We start from the raw sequence: 19,989 nt of genomic DNA on the forward strand, positions 1-19,989 counted from the left end.
AAAACAACATTAAATGATGTACGGCCAGCCTCAAAAAATGTGCCCAAAACTTGTTCTCCCTCTTCCTCGATTTCTGTGCCTTTCTCCTGCTGTACGGTTTTTCCTTGGGATGCATGTCAATAAATGTTGCTGCCCAAATTTGCTAAAATGTCTTCTTGTTGCTCTCCTTCACTTCCTCACTGCTCAGAAATTCTCTCCTTGCTCTCTCTTATCTTTCTCTCAAATGCTCATGAAAGAATGAATTGATATTTTCATCTTCTCTTCTCCTTTTATTCTCTAAATGATCTTTTGGGTTACCCTAAGATCTAATGGTTGAGATTCATTTAGATCTAGGGATGAGAATAAATGTGCATTTAATTCTCACTTTCTATTTTTTAACTCACCCACTTAGCCTTTTATTTCCATAGTCACTTTTTCACTTTCTAATTCTTCATTCACTTTAATAAAGTCACCTTTAAAGTAGAATGCAACTTTACCACTTATAAAGTCACTTTTAAATTACAATGTAACTTTACCACTTATAAAGTCACTTTTAAATTAAATTGACTTTACCACTTATAAAGTCACTTTAGGAGAAAAGTAAAAAAATAAATTTGGACACTTTTCCCTAGGCCAAAGATCAAAGCCTTAGGGAACCACTTGTCCTCTGGTACCCAAATTTTAACACTCCCTCTTACCGAGGAAAGTGTTCCTCACCACTCCCATCTTGTCTCTGAAGTATACATGCTTGCTCCGTGGTAAGGCTTTGGTGAAAATGTCCGCTACCTACTCATTTGTGGAAATGTACTCAAGCTTGACAGCTCCCTTTTGGACATAGTCTCTAATGAAGTGATACTTGATCTCAATATGCTTTGACCTGTCATGAAAAACTGGATTCTCCGTGAGTTTTCTGCAACTCTAATTATCACAGTGAATTATTGAAGGTCTCAATGCCTGACCAAATAGACCAAACAACATCTTACGAAGCCATGTGGCCTCACAACTAGCCAAACTAGCAGCCATATACTCTGCCTCAGCTGAACTCAATGCAACTGACTATTGTTTCCGACTGATCCACGACACAACTGCCGAACCCAACCCAAAACAACAACCGGAAGTACTCTTCCTATCTGAAGCACAACCTGCCCAATCTGAATCCGTGTACCCTGCCAGTCTCACTCCATCACCCTATCTATAATCCAGACCAAAATCCATTGTCCCCTGCAAGTAATGAAGAATGTGTTTTGTAGCCACCCAGTGCACTCTCCTGGGCTCACACATGAACTGACTCATAGTGTTAACTACAAAACATATATCTGGTCGAGTGTTGACCAAATACATCAAACAACCAATCAACTATTTGTATAGAGTAGGATCCACCAACTCAGAATCAGAAGCGTGAAGCTTCTTCCAGTTAGTGATCATAGGTGTAGACATGGGTTTGCAGTCCTCTATGTGAAATTTGCTAAGAATATCCACAATGTAATTCCCTTGTCCTAGGAATAAATGCCCCTCCTCCTGTCACACCTCCAATCCCAGAAAATAATGCATTGAGCCGATATCCTTCATCTCAACTCTGAAGCAAAATCTCTCTTACAGCCCTCAATGAGTCTCTCTGCACCAGTGATGATCAAGTCATCAACATACAACACCAGAATGAGAGGCTCCTCACCCACCACAATGAAGTATAGGTTCAGATCAGCCTCACTCTTTGTGAAACCCAACTGCTGCAAGTATGTATCAATCCTCGAGTACCAAGCTCTAGGAGCTTACTTCAGGCCATAGAGTGCCTTTTTCAATCTGCATACATGGGACTCCTTCCCATTCACCTCAAAGCCCTGCGGCTGCTCAATATAAACCTCCTCCTAAATGAAGCCATTGAGAAATGCGGTCTTCACATCCATCTGGTGGATCTTCCAATCCATCTCTGCTGCAATCGATATAATGGAGCGAATAGATGTATACCGAGCTACGGGAGCGAAGGTCTCCTCATAGTCAACTCCCTCTACCTGTGAGAACCCTCTCGCCACAAATCGAGCCTTGAACTTCTCGATGCTGCCATTTGCAGCATGCTTTATCTTGTAGAGCCATCTGGAAGTAACAACTGATTTACCTTCAAGCCTCAGCACTACCTCCCAAACATCGTTCTTCATAATAGAAGAATACTCCTCCATCATGGCCTCTCTCCAGACCTGCTAGCTGGCTGCCTCCTCATAACTAGAAAGCTCGGAGTCAACAATGCTTGTTACCAATGCCATGTAACTACAGAACTGCTCAGGTGGTTTACTCTCTCTAAAATGTCTCTTTGGCCCAGCAACTGATGTGGCCTCGCACAAGGTCTCTTGAAGACACTTGGGCTTCCTCTTCCCTAAGCATACTTCTCCCACCAAAGTGAAAGAATCCTCATCATCATCAGAAGCCTAAACTCCTGAAGGCCTGTCAACTGACCTCATGCCTAAACCTGTGCTTGTAGATGTTGAAGTACCGTGCGAATTGTCCATTAGTGGACTACCCTGTGAACTGCTCTGCGGACTGCCCTGCATGCTGCCCGAAAAACCACCCACCTGACTCTAAGAGCCACTGCTCACTGATGGACCTGACACTGTAATCGACGTATTTTCTGATCCCTGACCACTGGATCCCTGTGACTGACTCAACTACTCCTGAGGGTATGGTGACTCTGGATACTCTAACTCTTGTGACCTCCTGAAAGCTCTCTCCTCCTCAAACTTCACATCTCGCCTGACAACCACTTTCCTTTGCGCAGGAATATAAATCCGATAAGCTTTCGAGGTCTCGCTATAACCCACAAAGATGCCCTTGTCTACAGTGGGCTCTAGCTTGGTCCTGTTCTCCTTGGGGACATAGGAATATATAAGGCACCCAAAGATACAAAAGTGCCCAACATCAGGCTTCTTCCCAAAAAAAGCCTCCTCTGGAGTCACATTCCCCAAGGCATGATGTGGACTCCTGTTTTGCAAGTACACAGTAGTGTTGCAGGCCTCTGCCCACAAAAATAAAGGTAACCCCTGATCATGAAGCATGGCTTTGGCAGCCCCTGCAATGGATCTGTTCTTCCTCTCTACAACCCCATTCTGTTGGGGGTAGTAAGGAACTGTGAACTCCCTCCTAATGCCTGCCTCAGCACAAAAATCAACAAACTCACCAAGGTTATACTCCCCTCCATTGTCCGACATGAGGACCTTGATCTTCCTACCTGTCTAGGTCTCCACAAGAGCTTTGAACTCTTGAAACCGCTTGAAGACCTCACTCTTGGTCTTCAAGAAATAAATCCAGGTCTTCCTGGAGTGGTCATCAATGAATAAAACATAGTACTCATAGCCACTCAATGATACATGAGACATCCAACCACTCACATCGATACGTATCAAGTCAAGGATCCCTGTCGCTCTACTGACACTGCTGGGAAAAGGGGATCTGGCAAACTTCCCCATAGCACATCCTCTGCATACATCAAGGTGATCAGAACTGAAATCTGGCACACCAGTGGTGATCTCCCGCAATGTACTCAAGGCCCCATGATACATGTGCCCCATCCTGCGGTGCCAAATCTCACACAACTCTGAACTGCTAGATCTGTTGTCGGTCCTGTCTCGGGTGCTACTACTCAATGCCATCAAGGGCTGGAATGAGAACTTGTACACCTTGGCATGGCGCACACCAATCTCTCTAGCTGAAGAAGCTGGAGTTCCCCTAGGATATATAAGCACCTGCCCTCTCCTAAACAACACATCATACCCTCTATCCTCAAGTGCTGAGACGGATATCAGGTTCTTCTTCATTCCAGGCACATATAGAACATCTGACACTTTCAAGGGAGGTTTGGGTCCCCTATCAAATGTCAATGTCCCCACACCGACTGCTCTAACAATGCTGTCATCACCAAGTACTACCTCCATATCAGTATCACCCTCTGAAAGCTCTGAGAAGTACTCTTTGACTCCTGTCATGTGGCGATAAGCGCCACTATCAACATACCAAATGCTAGAAGATGCTATGCTAGTAGCGGGGAAGGCACACTCCCTCTGAACCTGTATGGCAGGTGATCTTGCACTAGTGGCCTCACAAGCTATGAACCCAAACTCCTAATCAAATCTCTTTAAGAAGCTCTCTATCTCTGCAGAAGCTGCCATGGGTTTGTCTTTCCCTTTCTTGTTCTTCTTCTCCGGACACACAACAGCATAGTGTCCCAAGTTTTGACAATTCCAACATTTGACTTTGGAATAGTCCTTCTCCTTGTTCTGTTGCTTGCCTTTACCTTTGCTTTTGCCTTCACTGTTGGGAGCTTGCTTCTTTGCTCTGCCCTTCTTGCCTCTTGCTAACAATGCCACATTGTCATACTCCTCCACCTGTTTGGCTACCCCAAGATTTCGGTGCCTTTCTCGTGTTGTACGGTTTTTCCTTGGGATGCGTGCCAATAAATGTTGCTGCCCAGATTTGCTAAAATGTCTTCTTGTTGCTCTCCTTCACTTCCTCACTGCTCAAAAATTCTCTCCTTGCTCTCTCTTCTCTTTCTCTCAAATGCTCATGAAAGAATGAATTGATCTTTTCCTCTTCTCTTCTCCTTTTATTCTCTAAATGACCTTTTGGGTTACCCTAAGATCTAATGGCTGAGATTCATTTAGATCTAGGGATGAGAATAAATGTGCATTTAATTCTCACTTTCTATTTTTTAACTCACCCACTTAGCCTTTTATTTCCATAGTCACTTTTTCACTTTCTAATTCTTCATTCACTTTAATAAAGTCACCTTTAAAGTAGAATGTAACTTTACCACTTATAAAGTCACTTTTAAATTAGAATGTAACTTTACCACTTATAAAGTCACTTTTAAATTAAATTGACTTTACCACTTATAAAGTCACTTTAGGAGAAAAGTAAAAAATAAATTTGGACACTTTTCCCTAGGCCAAAGATCAAAGCCTTAGGGAACCACTTGTCCTCTGGTACCCAAATTTTAACATTTCCAACACTAGAGACTCCAAGGTAGTGTGAGCACTGCACTTGGAAAAGGGCACAATCTCCAAAGCAACACATAAACAACATTCCCGAAAAAAATCCCACTCTAATGCTTAAGAGCCTATTTAGAGCAAATGTTCCTATTAGCACAAAATCATGCAAGCCTAGTGCAAAACCCTGCTAGGCAGAACATGACCTTTTGGCAACAAGAAAAAGGGTTGCCACTGTCACCTCAGCAACCTTCTCCTACTCTTTAGTGATATGATGATATCTGACCACAAAGGAGACTTTCGTGAGTCACCTAAAGGATATTCAAATACTAAGGCTCAAGGTGATAGATATGATGTCTATAAGGTGGGATAAAGTACCGGTGGAGCCTAGAAGGCATAAATGTTCTATGACAAGTTTTAAGTACTCTTCCTAAACCAAAAGGATGGCTCCTATAAGTTAGGGTTTTGTCGTTTTGCAATGATGGGGTACATGATGTCATATAGCAACCAAAGAAGAGGCCTTTGAAGGGATAATCAGGGAGTAAGGCCCTCCAATAGACACCAAGGATTGGGGTTTATTAAAGGAATTTTATGGCTGAAAACATGCATAAACAATGAACTAAGGATGATATCAGCCCTAGATAGGAGGGTTTTAACAGGAAATAATTTTAGATTTTGTTTTATGTAATTTATTGGTGCAACTCCTACTTTATGAGCCATGCACATCAAATTCAAATTCACTTTTATGCAATTTTCTACATGAAACCCTAGTCGTTGACCCTAGACGTCTAGGAAAAAGGAGTAAAAAGAAGGAAAATAATTAATTTGAAGGATGATCAACACAAATTATGATTAGTTCCTTTATGAAACTCTTGGAAGTGATATCCTGAGAGTAGTGGAGTAATCAAGATTGGAGGGTTGAGTATTGGCCTCTTTCAATACCAACTCCATTGCATTGATACCTAAGACAAATAATCCTCTCACTTTGAATGATTTCAGGCTGATCTCTCACTATAATTGTATTTACAAAATAATTGTCAAGGTGATTGCCCGCTAACTCAAACCTTTCCTCTTCAAGGCAATCTCTAAGGAACAGTTTGGCTTCCTAGAAGGTCGCCAAATCCATGAGGCTATTGGTGTAGTGCGGGAAGGATTACACAGCCTAAAATTCAAGAAATTGAAAGGGATGGTTCTGAAGATTGAGCTCTCAAAAGCTTATGATTGGGTAAGTTGGCTTTATCTCCACCTCCTCCTGACACGTCTTGGTTTTGAGGTGCCCTCCATGTAACACTTCCTCCCACCCCCTTATAATATATCAAGCTACGGGAGGTGTTACTCATTGACTTAACCCAACCTCCAAGGTCTATTATGAAGGTGAGGTTTACAAAGATCCTATTTTTTCCAACATTGTCAAAACTCAACATAAAAGCCACCATTGTGTTTAGCTCGTCGAGAGATTTCTAGTGATATAAAATTTAACTCAATCTGACTCTCAAATTGAAAGTTATGCCCAATTAAAGTTTGACCAACAAGATAGTGCCATGTCACTAAGCCATCTTAGCTCTCATCATTATCAACCAATCAGCCTCTACCACATCATCTTTCCTCCACCACATCTTTTTGATGTCATTTTGTCATCATGGTGATGTCAGCCTGCCACATGGTGTCCTTTGTTGGAGCCACAAATCATCCAAAAACAAGCCACTTGGCCACCCAAAAGGTCGATTCTGCATGCTACGTGTCCCACAGACAATGCGCCGCGCCATCAACTCGGCCACGTCACTTGTGCCACATCATCAGTTCCAAGTCATCAATGCCATATCCTCAACCCATTCTAGCAATTGAACTTTATGCAAGCTCGGGGTCATGCAGCCAAGGATTAAGACTAATCCCTAATACTTAACTCTCAAGCACTGTCAGGGATTAGGCTAATCCCACACTTAACCTTAGTTAAAGCTCATACAACCAACCACGGGGAAAGGAACCTAGTGGGTCCTTCCCATGCATATGTCATCCTAGCGAGGTCCCATCCACGCTTATGCCAACCTGTTCCTATCTCATTTCGACTATGTGCCCTTTGAACTTAACCTTGAGAGCTCGAAGTTGCAGACTGTAAGTCATAGCAAGTTGCATTCCTTATCAACAAATGAACAAGGGGCAACTGCCCAAAATTGCAATTCTCAACACTTATTGTATGAAGGCCCAATTAAGAGGCTGCTATTGGTGAACGATAATTGGCGACGGGATCAAGGACCTATGTACAAAGACATCAACAGGAACAAGACCTAACATCAGCGAGGCATTGCCATATATCAGATGTTAATTAAAGCTTGAGAAATGGCTCCAACAGCCATATTCTCACAAGGCATGCACATACTATGCTACCTCCATGAACTCATTGAAATCACACATTATAATAGTATAACTGAACACATTTAGGCAACCAAGATTATTCATGTATTTAGCTTTGTAACTCATAATATGAACAACAAACACAAAGATCTATAAGCTTCAATATAGTTGTGATAGCAGATAAAACAAAGTATTCAACATACATATTACAGAGATCTCAACATTTCACAGGCTGAATCAATCCATACATTTTCATAACACATAAAAGACATTATTCATAAATACATGGTACAAATATTTGTAAAGTAAATACACTTATAGGATTAACGTGAATCACTCAACTACGGTAGGGGCTTCAACTCTTCACCCAACCATAGGCCAACTACACCACAATCTTTCTTGTAGCTAAACCCCCCCCACCCCCACCCCCCGCCTTCGAGCTAGATCCAAAGTCTAAGGGGATGCTTACTCAAGGAATTCACCCTTTTCCCTTAAGGCACCCTTGTCTCGTACAAGACTGCCCAGCGTCCATTCACTCATGTCGTGGAAACAAGAAAAACATGGGCATTTCCTCTGCCCAGTCGTTCCTTTCCAGCTATTAGGTGGTGGTGCTTTCTATTATGTTAGCAAACACCATTCTTCCACTTCTCCACTCCCCCTCAAAATCTAGTCCATGTGTCCCCCCCCCTCCTTAGGCCAGCATTTCATATTTAATTATTTTATGATTGCATATCATATCTCAACCAACCATGGTCACCATGTTGGCATTACACAGTCATCATTTAACATTAAAAAAACAAGGGTTGACATTGTGGGTGTTACAATTCATCCCTTGAATTATCTGCCTCACCTCGGTCTCCTTTGCGGTGCTAATTAATGGATCTACATCCCCTTTTTTCCATGCTCAAAGGGAACTCAAGCAGGGTTGTTCCCGGTTGAAAAATGTGTAACTAGGTTCGGTCTTCATTAGTATGAAATGTATTCTTGTAAATGTAAAATGAAAATGAAATTATTTTTATTATTGAAGCATGGGTTTCATGCTCAAGTTATTTTATTTTGTAGGTCAAGCACCCATTGAGTGCTTCTACAGTTTGTGTAAGGGTCATTGTCATATATGTAAGACCCTATGGGCACATTGTATATTGTTAAGAAAAAAATATTTTGTCTTTAAAGTGTCAAAATACCTCCAAGATCAAGTCGGCCTACATGAAGAGCAACGTCCACCCTTGAAGGAGCCTATATATAAGAGGAACTCGTCCTCCATTTGGATCATTCATTCACTCATCTCTTATGCGAAGAAGGGAGCAGCAGAAGGTCAAAGTAGGAAGTGCAAAGAAGGGAAGTCGAAGTGTTTGGGTCTCTCTCTATTCTTCTGGGATTGCGCAATTAGGGTTTCTGCACTGGGGAAGGCTAAAGGTTCGATTTTGGAAGCAAGAAGTGTAGGAAGGCAAGCGAATGTCTCTTAGGGTTTCCTACTAGCCCTAGGGATCCATAGCAAGGCAAGTGAAGTCAAGGGGAGAGCAATTAGAGGGAGATCAAAGTCTCCTTAAGAAGAAGAAGCAGTTGTTGAGCAACAAAATTTCAGATTTACTGGGAGGTCGAAGTATTGCAACAGGAGGCCGAGGAAGACTTGATCTTGGAAGGTATTTGTCTGAGTCTAGGTCATGGTATTCGTCAATTGAAAGATCTGAAAGATAAGAAGAGATTTCAAGGTTTTCCCCTCAAGAGGACGGGTTTTGGCCCTGGATTGCAGCCTATATATTGTGTCATTGTTCTTTCTGTTCTGCTAGCTGTTTGATGTATTGCACACATTGGAATAATAAAAATCAAAGCTAATAAGTAAAAAGGTAACACAAACAGTTATCAAGTAAAGAGAATTGTTATATACTTTGCCCTATTGAATTCTCAACATGGTTTCAAAGCTTTGGTTCTCTAAGGGCATCATGAAGATCTCCTCTACAATGAAGAAGGACATCAAAAGGATTGCAAGCCATCTCAAGAAAGGCATCAAAGAAGTATGGAGCCTCGTATTCTCTTCAGAGAAGGTAACACTCAAAGAAAAGGACGAAGGACTCTTCTCGACTCTCTCTGGGACATTCCAAGACGAAGACATTTGGGTGATCGATAGCGATGCATCAAGGCACATGATTAGTCATTCCCACCAATTGAAGACCTTGTCAAAAGGAAAATTTGCATACTCTATGGAACATGGAGACAACAAAAGCTATCTAGTGAAAGCCATTGGATCATCATCAATAAAGCTTGAAGATGGAAGCAAAGCAACATCCACCTCAACAACATTCTATTCATTCCAGATTTGCACAAAAATCTTCTTTCTATTTCAAGCTTAGAAGATAAAGGAGATAGGGTAGCTTTCATTGATGGGAAAGTAGTTGTATGGGTGAAGGCACAAGTATAGATCAAGCAAAAGTAATTGGCATCTGAGAAGGAAGGCTCTACAGATTAATGTCTCGAGTGAATCATGCCCTAGTCCAAATTGAGATTAGTCCATGTGAACTTTGGCACCAAAGGTTCGGTCATTTACATTTCAAGATTCTACCAACTCTAAATTCCATAGTAGATGGAATACCAAATCTAAAGGAGGATTATGAAGGTGTCTGCAAAGGATGTGCACTAGGCAAGAATACCAAGAAACCATTTGTAAGCAGTGCTTCGCGATCAAAAGAAATCTTGGATCTCATTCACTCTGAAGTATGTGGCCCTATGTCTCCCAAATCACTTGGAGGTCATATTTATTATGTCACATTCATAAAAGATCATTCAAGAAAGACCTGGGTTTACTTAATGAAGACCAAGGATGAAGTATTTATTAAATTTCAAGAATTCAAAGCAGAAGTAGAAAACCTTACAGAAAGAAGAATCAAGATACTAAGATCTGACAATGGAGGAGATTATACATCCAAAGAGATCATAGCATTCTGAAAGGAATCTGGGAGCTGATAATTCAATATAATCCCGAACAAAATGGAGTTGCAAAACGAAAGAACTGATCCATTGAAGAAAGTGTAAAAGCATTAATACACGATCAAGATCTACTGAAGTTTCTGTGGGCAGAGGCAACAATGATAGCAGTCTACATACAAAATTGATGCCCTCACAGATCTTTAAACAACAAGACTCTAGAAGAAGTGTTCACTGGGAAGAAACCATCCGTGAATCATCTCCGAATCTTTGGGTGTCATGTGTACATACATATACCTAAAGACAAAAGAAAGAAGTTGGACCCTTCCGGTGTGAAAGGTGCATTTGTCGAATATAGTAACTCATCTAAAGCCTATAAAATCTACATGAAAGATAGGCATCACGTTGAAGTTAGTCGTGATGTCATATTTAATGAAAGTATAGCATTCAAGAAATCAAAAGACTTTTCTATAGATTCTGATGACGAAGAACTTCCCATCTTTGAGGAAGACGCTGACAAGGAAGAAGAAGGATCCCACCATGAGGAGGAAGGACCTAGTGAACCTGTTCAACTTGTGGTTGTTCAAGGAACAAGGAAATGACCTAACTAGTTGAAGTTTACACTAATTGATGTAGAAGGTCATGGGGCAGCTCAAGGATCATTTAGAGAAAGTAAAAGACCCAAGAGATATTTTGGGTATGGTGCATACATGACAAAGATAATAGAAGCAGAACCATCAACATTTGAGGAGGCTATACAACATGAGAATGGAAAGATGCCATGAATGAAGAAAACCAATCTATAATGAAGAATGGAGTCTGGGAGATCGAAGACAAATTTGTGGTTACTTCTAAACGGATCTATAAGATCAAGCATGTCGCTGATGGAAATATACATAAATATAAAGCAAGATTTGTGGCCAGAGGTTTCTCTCAACTCGAAGGCATCGACTATGAAGAAACATTTGCTCCAACAGCAAGATATACTACAATTCGATCATTAGTCTCTCTGGCAGCATCAATGGGATGGAACATCCACCAAATGGATGTCAAGACTGCATTTCTGAATGGCACAATAGATGAAGAAGTCTATATAGAACAACCCTTGGGATTTGAAGCAAAGGACAGGAAGGCATATGTTTGCAGATTGAAGAAGGCACTATATGGCCTCAAGCAAGCACCAAGGGCATGGTATGTTAGGATGGATGCATACCTACAAAGATTAGGCTTCACAAAAAGCTCTGCTAACTCAAACCTCTACATCAAGGTTGTAAACAATGAACCTGTAATCATTCTTCTGTATGTAGATGATCTTCTCTTGACAGGTGTAGAAGGTCGAATTGAAGAATGTAAGAAGCAATTGGCAGCAGAATTTGACATGAAGGACCTTGGGCTGATGCATTACTATTTGGGACTGGAAGTTTGGCAAGAACCTAATGAAGTCTATTTAGGTCAAGGAAAGTATGTGATCGAGATATTGAAGAAGTTCGACATGATGGACTGTAAATAAATGACCACTCCAATGATCACTAACTTGAAGAAACTAAGAAGTTCTGAATCAAGCCCTGTGGATCCTTCCAGATACAGACAACTCATTGGCTCACTAATGTACTTAGTGAATACTAGACTGGACATATGTTTTGCAGTAAATGTACTCAGTCAGTTCCAAGTGGAGCCAAAGCATGACCATTGGATAGCAACAAAACATATTCTGAGATATCTACGAGGAACCATCAACTACTGCTTGAAGTATGATAGAAGGAATGATGTTCAACTAACTGGTTATACAGATTCCGACTGGGGAGGCAGTGAACAAGATGGGAGAAGCACTACAAGAGGATGTTTCAGCTTAGGATCCTCTATGGTCTCATGGATAAGCAAAAAACAAGACATTGTTGCATTAAGTAGTGTTGAAGTTGAGTATGTTGCAGCATGTGAAGTCAGCAGGGAAGCAGTTTGGTTAAGGAAGCTGCTATCTGACTTGTTTGAAGGACTGATGAACCCTATAGTGATACATTGTGATAACACTAGTTGTATTCATTTGTCTGAGGACCCAGTGTTTCATGGGAAGACAAAGCATATCAACAAAAAGTATCGCTATATACGAGGGCTCGTTCAAAATGATGTGGTGTAGCTACGGTATATCTCCACTGATGAGCAGGTAGCTGACATATTGACGAAATCACTTCCAAACAAGAAGCTTGTATACTTAAAGGACAAGCTTGGTTTGGTGGAATTGTCCTCCCTAATTGAGAGGGAGAAATAGACATAGTCACACAACACTCTTGTCTTCACTTGGGAAGAAAGAAGGGAGGATTGGGTGGACATCTAGCATTTGATACTCTTCGAGAATGTGGTAGGGCATTCAAGACAATAGTAGTCGTGGACCGATATTCTTTGAGGATTAGCTACCCAAGATAGGAATAGTCCAATGGGAGGTCATACACTGTGAACACCCGGGTGGGATATGTACCTTGGAGAGACAATGATGATGGTGTCTATACATCATTAGTCTCGCTAGCATTGTGCTCTGATCTTGTGGAGAGAGAGAGTTGTTAGTCAAGGCCTTGCTATATGACAATGTTGGTTATTATGATGCTAGACAGATGGGTTACCAATATGACTCTTCTTATGAGATCTCTTCAAATTAAGAATTACCATGTACCTCTTATGAATACCTCCCTAGTTAAGAGGAAATGTTGAAAAATGTGTAACTAGGTTCGGTCTTCATTAGTATGAAATGTATTCTTGTAAATGTAAAATGAAAAAGAAATTATTTTTATTTTTGAAGCATGGGTTTCATGCTCAAGTTATTTTATTTTATAGGTCAAGCACCCATTGAGTGCTTCTAAGGTTTGTCCTAGGTGTAAGAGTCATTGTCATATATGGAAGACCCTATGGGCACATGTTATATTGTAAAGGGAAAATTATTTTGTCTTTATAGTGTCAAAATACCTCCAAGATCAAGTCAGCCTAAAAAGTTGTCAAGTCGGCCTGCATGAAGAGCAATGTCCACCCTTAAAGGAGCCTATATATAAGAGGAACTTGTGCTCCATTTGGATCATTCATTCACTCATCTCTTATGTGAAGAAGGGAGCAACAGAAGGTCAAAGAAGGAAGTGCAAAGAAGGGAAGTCGAAGTGTTTGGGTCTCTCTCTATTCTTCTGGGATTGCGCAGTTAGGGTTTCTGCACTAGGGAAGGCTAGAGGTTCGATTTTGGAAGCAAGAAGTGTTGGAAGGCAAGTGAAGGTCTCTTAAGGTTTCATACTAGCCCTAGGATCCATAGCAAGGCAAGCAAAGGCAAGGGGAGAGCAGTTAGAGGGAGATCAAAATCTCCTTGAGAAGAAGCAGCAGTTGCTGGGCAGCAGAATTTCAGATTTACTGGGAGGTCGAAGTATTGCAACAGAAGGCCAAGGAAGACTTGATCTTGGAAGGTATTTGTTTGAGTCTAGGTCACAGTATTCGTCAATTGAAAGATCTAAAAGATAAGAAGAGATTTATGAGTTTTACCCTCAAGAGGACAGGTTTTGGCCCTGGCTTGCAGCCTATATATTGTGTCATTGTTCTTTCTGTTTTGGTAGATGTTTGATGTATTGCACATTGGAATAATAAAGATCAAAAATAATAAGTAAAAAGGTAACACAAACAGTTATCAAGTAAAGAGAATTGTTATATACTTTGCCCTATTGAATTCTCAACACTCCCTTTTGCCTCTTATGTTCCTTTTGGTTGTTGTTAAATTTAGTTAACAATGGTATGTTCTATGCTTAGCACAATTACTTCAATTTTCCTTAAGCAACCCAAAAGCAATTCCAATTTAGATTTCCAGTAGCAATCACATTAACCATTAATCACATTGACAGTAAAAGTAGATAGAACATCAAACAATATGCAGAAGACAAGCCAAGACAAGAGGACACCAAATTTGGCAGATGCCAGGGAAAAACCCCAGTGTGGGGAAAACCCTTTGATCAATTCTTCTTATTATTATATCAAAAGTTCAACAAAGAGAGAGTACAAAAGTCAAATTGACTTGCCAAATTCAAAATCAAAACAATCTTGTCAATTTCTACAGTCAAACTTCAGTCCTAACCAAAAAGTCAACACTGGTCAAATTAGCAATAAATCATCCTCAAAACAGCTCGGTCTTCCCCAGTCAAACTCAGCTTGATCAGGGGGTCAAAGTCAGCCCAAAACAGCTCGGTCAAAGGAGAGAGAAAAATTGTTGTATTTTTTGCGGTCAAACTGCAGTCAACGTTGGTCAAACTACCTAGATTCCCTCAATTTATGTGCCTAGAAATGCGGCCTAAAAAGACGGAAAAGATCCTCCAAAAATAGCAATCAAATCTAGTAAACAGCCCCTTTGCCGACGTTGGTCAAACTTGGTCTGCTGCTTGAAATTTTGGTCCTGCAATTCAACCCAAAAAACTAAATTCTTCTTGCCACACGTGTGAGAGAGAGAAGTTGCCCAATAGCTGTACAAACCAATGAGAGAAGGAGAGAGAAGAATGTGTGAGTGATGATGATGCCAAATGAGGTGTGAGGTCACTTGTATTTATACAATTCGTTGTGGGTGAAGAGACACATCCATTGGGCTTCTTGAGCCTACATGTTGATGTGGCCGACCTAAACAATTTGCACATGTGTGGGCATAAATTCAAAATCACACTTCCGCTTGTCCAAATGAGATGATCTTTATATCAATTTTGGTCCTCTCGAAAAGAGGAATTTAATGCAATCATCATCTCCATCAAATGAGTTGTCCCAAGGTGGAATTTGGCCCTAGTTGCCAATTTTAACACTCCCTCTCAACTAGGGAGAATTCCACTTGCCAATCCATTTGTCGTCATCGATCATCATGCCATCCTGTCGTCATGAAACATCTGTCATCTCATCTCTGCTCTGTTGAACCATGATGTAATAATGAAGAAGAATAGATCAAGAGTGAGTCACAAGACCTTACCACTCTCCACTGACAAAAGTCAGTCCAGAGGTAGAACCTCAATCAGACTTAATCCCAAATCAAGTTGTTGAACACCATGCATCCTAGACATAGGGAGTACGACAGTACACGATGCGTCCATCTGTAATGTTATGGTCCCTATCCACTTTTCCCAATTCATTGGCCAGATGAGAGGTACTTCCCATGAGTCTCGGACTACATGGGTAGGATACATCAGCAAGAGAAGGTGAACCACTCATCTTGCTCATATGCCATAGGAGAAGGTGGACCACTCATCCTATGCATATGTCAATCGTAGGAGAAGGCGAACCACTCACCCTACACACATGAGTCATCAACCGTAGGGGAAGGTGAACCACTCACCCTACACACATGTCAACCATCATGGGGTATCACAAGGGAAGGTGAACCACTCACCCAGTACATAGCGCACCACCCTATGGTCGGTCATAGCTCCAAGAAGTACCCCAAGCCCCCAGGAGCTCCCAGAGCTCAATGTCCAACTCAAGCGGGACCCTCATTGGAGGGTCTTTCCACGACTCCAAGACTCTCTCGGAAGGCTAAGAATTTGACCTTCCCTAAGGGCTTCGTGAGGATGTCTACGACCTACTCATCAGTCCTGACTCCTGATGCGTTGGAGCCTTATTGCTCCCAGATAAAGTGGTACCTGATATTAATGTGCTTGGAGCGGTCATGGAACACGGATGAAAGGCGAATCCCACTCTGGTTGTCACAGAAGATCACAGTGGTATCTAGCACATGCTCAAATAGCTCACTAAAGAGCTTTCTCAAACAAACAGCTTCACAACAAGCCATACTAGTTGCAATGTATTCAGCATCAGTGGTGCTTAAAGCAATTGATTTTTGCTTCCTGCTCATCCATGAAATTGAAGCAGACCCCAATGAGAAGCAACATCCTAATGTGCTCTTTCGATCCAGCACACTGTCAGCCCAGTCAGCATCAGAATATCCACGTAGCCTCAAATTTCTAGTAGTGTATCTCAGTCCATCGTTGATTGTGCCACGAAAATATCTCAGGAGATTCTTAGCAGCAATCTAATGTATGTGATGAGGCTTGACCATAAATTGACTCAACGTATTCATAGCGAAGCATATGTCTGGACGGGATTTTACCAAGAACATCAAGGCCCATACAAGTTGTCTATATTCAGAAGGGTTTGCCAATGCGTGCCCAGCAGCACTACCACATAGTTTCTTGAAGTTGAGTTCCATCGGAGTAGACACAGACTTGCAATGCACCATCCCACATCTCTCAAGCAGCGTCATAATGTATTTTCCTTGAGAAAGGAAAATTTCACTTGGCTTTTACCAGACCTCCAGGCCTAAGAAATAGTGCATCAAACCTAGGTCCTTCATCTCGAACTCGGAAGCCAACTCCCTCTTGTATTGATAAATGAGAGGGTTTGCACCTGTCAGAAAGAGATCATCCACATAACAAACCAAAATGAGAGGCATGTCTTTTTCAACCTTGGAACATAGGTTAGGGTCAACTTCGTTCCTTGTAAATCCCAACTTCATAAGATAGCTATCAATCCTCTCATACCAAGCCTTGCGGGCATGCTTCAACCCATAGAAGGCTTTCTTCAACCTGCACACATGTGTCCTTCGATCTTGTACTTTGAACCCCTCAAGTTGTTCTATGTAGACTTCCTCCTTAAGTGAGTCATGCCAAAAAGCAGCCTTAACATCCATTTGGTGTAGGCTCCATCCTTGAGAGGCAACGAGAGCAATAATAGATCAAATATTGGTATATCGGGCAATTGGTGCAAATATCTCATCATAGTCCACTCCCTTTTGAGAGAAGCCTCAAGCAATGAACCTGGCCTTGTATTTTTCATCACTCCCATCATCTCCATGTTTGATTTTGTTGACCACAGACTTGTCATTGGGTCTAAGAACCACATCCCAAACATCATTCTTCATGATTGATTTGTACTCCTCATTCATCGCATCCTTCCATACTTGGTGTTTCATGGCCTCTTCGAACGTACATGGCTCATATTGAACAATAGTACTCATAGCAGCTAAGTACCCTTGATACTTGTTCGGCTTCTTACTTTCACGAAATGTCCCTCTTGGAGCAATATGTCTTTCAGCATCTTCGAGAGTGTCTTTGAGCCACAAAGGCCTTTTCCTTGACGTAGAGGAATCACCAGGAGGTGGATCAATGGGATCCATCAGTCCCTCAACGGGCATGGATTCATCTGTCGGAGACTCATCCTATTTTCCTGCAACATCATCATTGTCCTTCCTTGGGATAGGGAGATCTCTGGCTTTCCAAAGGACAAAATCTTCATCGAAAGTGACATCATGGCTTATAAGTTATTTCCACTTCTCTTCGACCAGTCACATAGATTCTATATGCCTTCAAATTTTCATTGTAGCCCACAAATGTTCCTTTCTTCCCAGATGCTTCTAACTTGTTTATTTTCTCTTTAGGCACATGAAAATACACGGGACATCCAAATATTCTAAAATGAGAAACATCAGGTTTCTTACCAGTGAAAACTTCTTCGAGTGTCTTGAAATCCAATGCTTGATGTGGGCTCCTATTTTGAACATATACGGCAGTGTTGGCAGCTTCTCCCCATAAGAACTTCAGTAGACCTTGGTCATGAAGCATGGCACGGGTGGCTTCTATGATTGTTCGATTCTTCCTTTCGGCAACTCCATTAGGCTCCGGAGTGTATGGAGTGGTGGTCTCCCTCTTAATACGAGCCTCTTTGCAAAAGTCATTGAATTCATTTGATTCATATCCAGTTCCATTGTCGGTCCTCAATATTTTGATCTTCTTCCCTCTTTGATTCTCCACCAAGGTTTTGAAAGGGCAAAACCATCTGAACACTTCATCCTTCTTCTTCAAGAAATAGATCCATGTTTTGCAAGATAAATCATCCACAAAAATTGCATAGTATAAGTATCCTCCCAATGATGTTACGGGCAACATACCAGATAGGTCAGAATGGACCAATTGAAGAATGTCGGTAGTTTGACTTTCACTAGAAGGCAATGCTCCCCTTGTAAGTTTCGCAGCTACACAACCCTGACAAACTCCTTCATGATTCATGTTGAACTCGAGCATACCTGTGACCATCTTCCTTACCCCAAGTAAGGCTTTGTAATGAAGGTGCGCAAATCTCCGGTGTCGTAATTCAAATTGAAGAGAAGTATCACAAGTCAAGGCTCCCAAGGGGCTTCCTCCAACTTGATAGAGACCATCAACCCTAAATCCAAGTGTAAATGCATCTTTAGAGTTTCTTTGCCAAATACGTACAATGAATGCTACCTTGAAGCCTTTATCTTTCATCGCAAAAATAGGCACTAGGTTCTTCTTCAAATTGGGTACATACAATACTTCTTGTAGATGAAGGGTTTGACCTAGATTTAAGTGAAGAGTGACAATACATATCCCTTTCACAGGGTAGGTGGCATTGTCTCCAAGCAACAATTCTCAACCAGCTTATCATACATCACCTTAGATGTTTCCAAATCAGAAATATAGGCAACCAAATGCTTTTGACTGGAATCAATGATAATTCTTTTAGCTTTGACCTCACCTTTCTTGTATTTTCTCTTTGTAGCAGCAGGTGCATTTGAAGCAGGTTCCACTACTTTTCCTTGCACATAGTCCAATACTTCATGCTCCTCCAAATTCGAGTCCAAAGTCATCTTCCATGCATGATAGTCAAATTTGTCAATGAGCTTGTCCTCAGTGATGAAGTAAGATGAAGAATCCATTGAAACTTGTCTAATAAATCTTCCTTGGTGATTGCTTTTCTCTCTTGCTTGGGCTTTGTCTTTACCTGGGCTCTAATACCATGTTAATTTTAGTTAACAATAGTATGTTTTATGGTTAGCACAATTACTTCAACGTTCCTTAAGCGGCCCATTAGCAATTTCAATTTAGATTTCCAATAGCAATCGCACTAACCATTAATCACATTGGCAGTAAAAGTAGATAGAACATCAAACAATATGCAAAAGACAAGCCAAGCCAAGAGGACACCATATTTGGTGGAGGCTAGGGAAAAACCCCAATGTGGGGAAACCCTTTGACCAATTCTTCTTATTATTATATCAAAAGTCCAGCAGAGAGAGAGAGTACAAAAGTCAAATTGACTTGCCCAATTCAAAGTCAAAACAGTCTTGTCAATTTCTGCAGTCAAACTTTAGGCCTAACCAGAAAGTCAACACTAGTCAAATTAGCAATAAATCACCCTCAAAATAACTTGGCCTTCCCCAGTCAAACTCGGCCTAATCAAGAGGTCAAAGCCGGCCCAAAACAGCTCGGTCAAAGGAGAGAGAAAAAAGTTGTAATTTTTTGTGGTCAAACTGCAATCAACCCTGAAGTCAATGATCAAACTGCCTAGATTCCCTCAATTTATGTGCCCAAAAATGCGGCCTAAAGAGACAGAAAATATCCTCCAAAAATCGCAGTCAAAGTTGGTCAACAAACCCTTGGTCAACATTGGTGAAACTTGGTCTGCTACTTGAAATTTCGGTCCTGCAATTCAGCCCAAAAAACTCGTCGTTCTTGCCACACGTGTGAGAGAGAGAAGCTTCCCCATAGTTGTGCAAACCAAAGAGAGAAGGAGAGAGAAGAATGTGTGAGTGATGATGATGCCAAATGAGGCGTGAGGTCACTTGTATTTATACAATTCACTAAGGGTGAAGGGACACATCCATTAGGCTTTTTGAGCCTACATTTTGATGTGGTTGATCTGAACAATTTGCACGTGTGGGCATAAATTCAAAATCATACTTCTGCTTGTCCAAATGTGT

This window comes from Pinus tabuliformis, chromosome 2_2, assembly GCF_031772625.1.
Source record: "Pinus tabuliformis cultivar Carrire ecotype Pingquan chromosome 2_2, CPIR1, whole genome shotgun sequence".
Lineage (NCBI taxonomy): Eukaryota > Viridiplantae > Streptophyta > Pinopsida > Pinales > Pinaceae > Pinus > Pinus tabuliformis.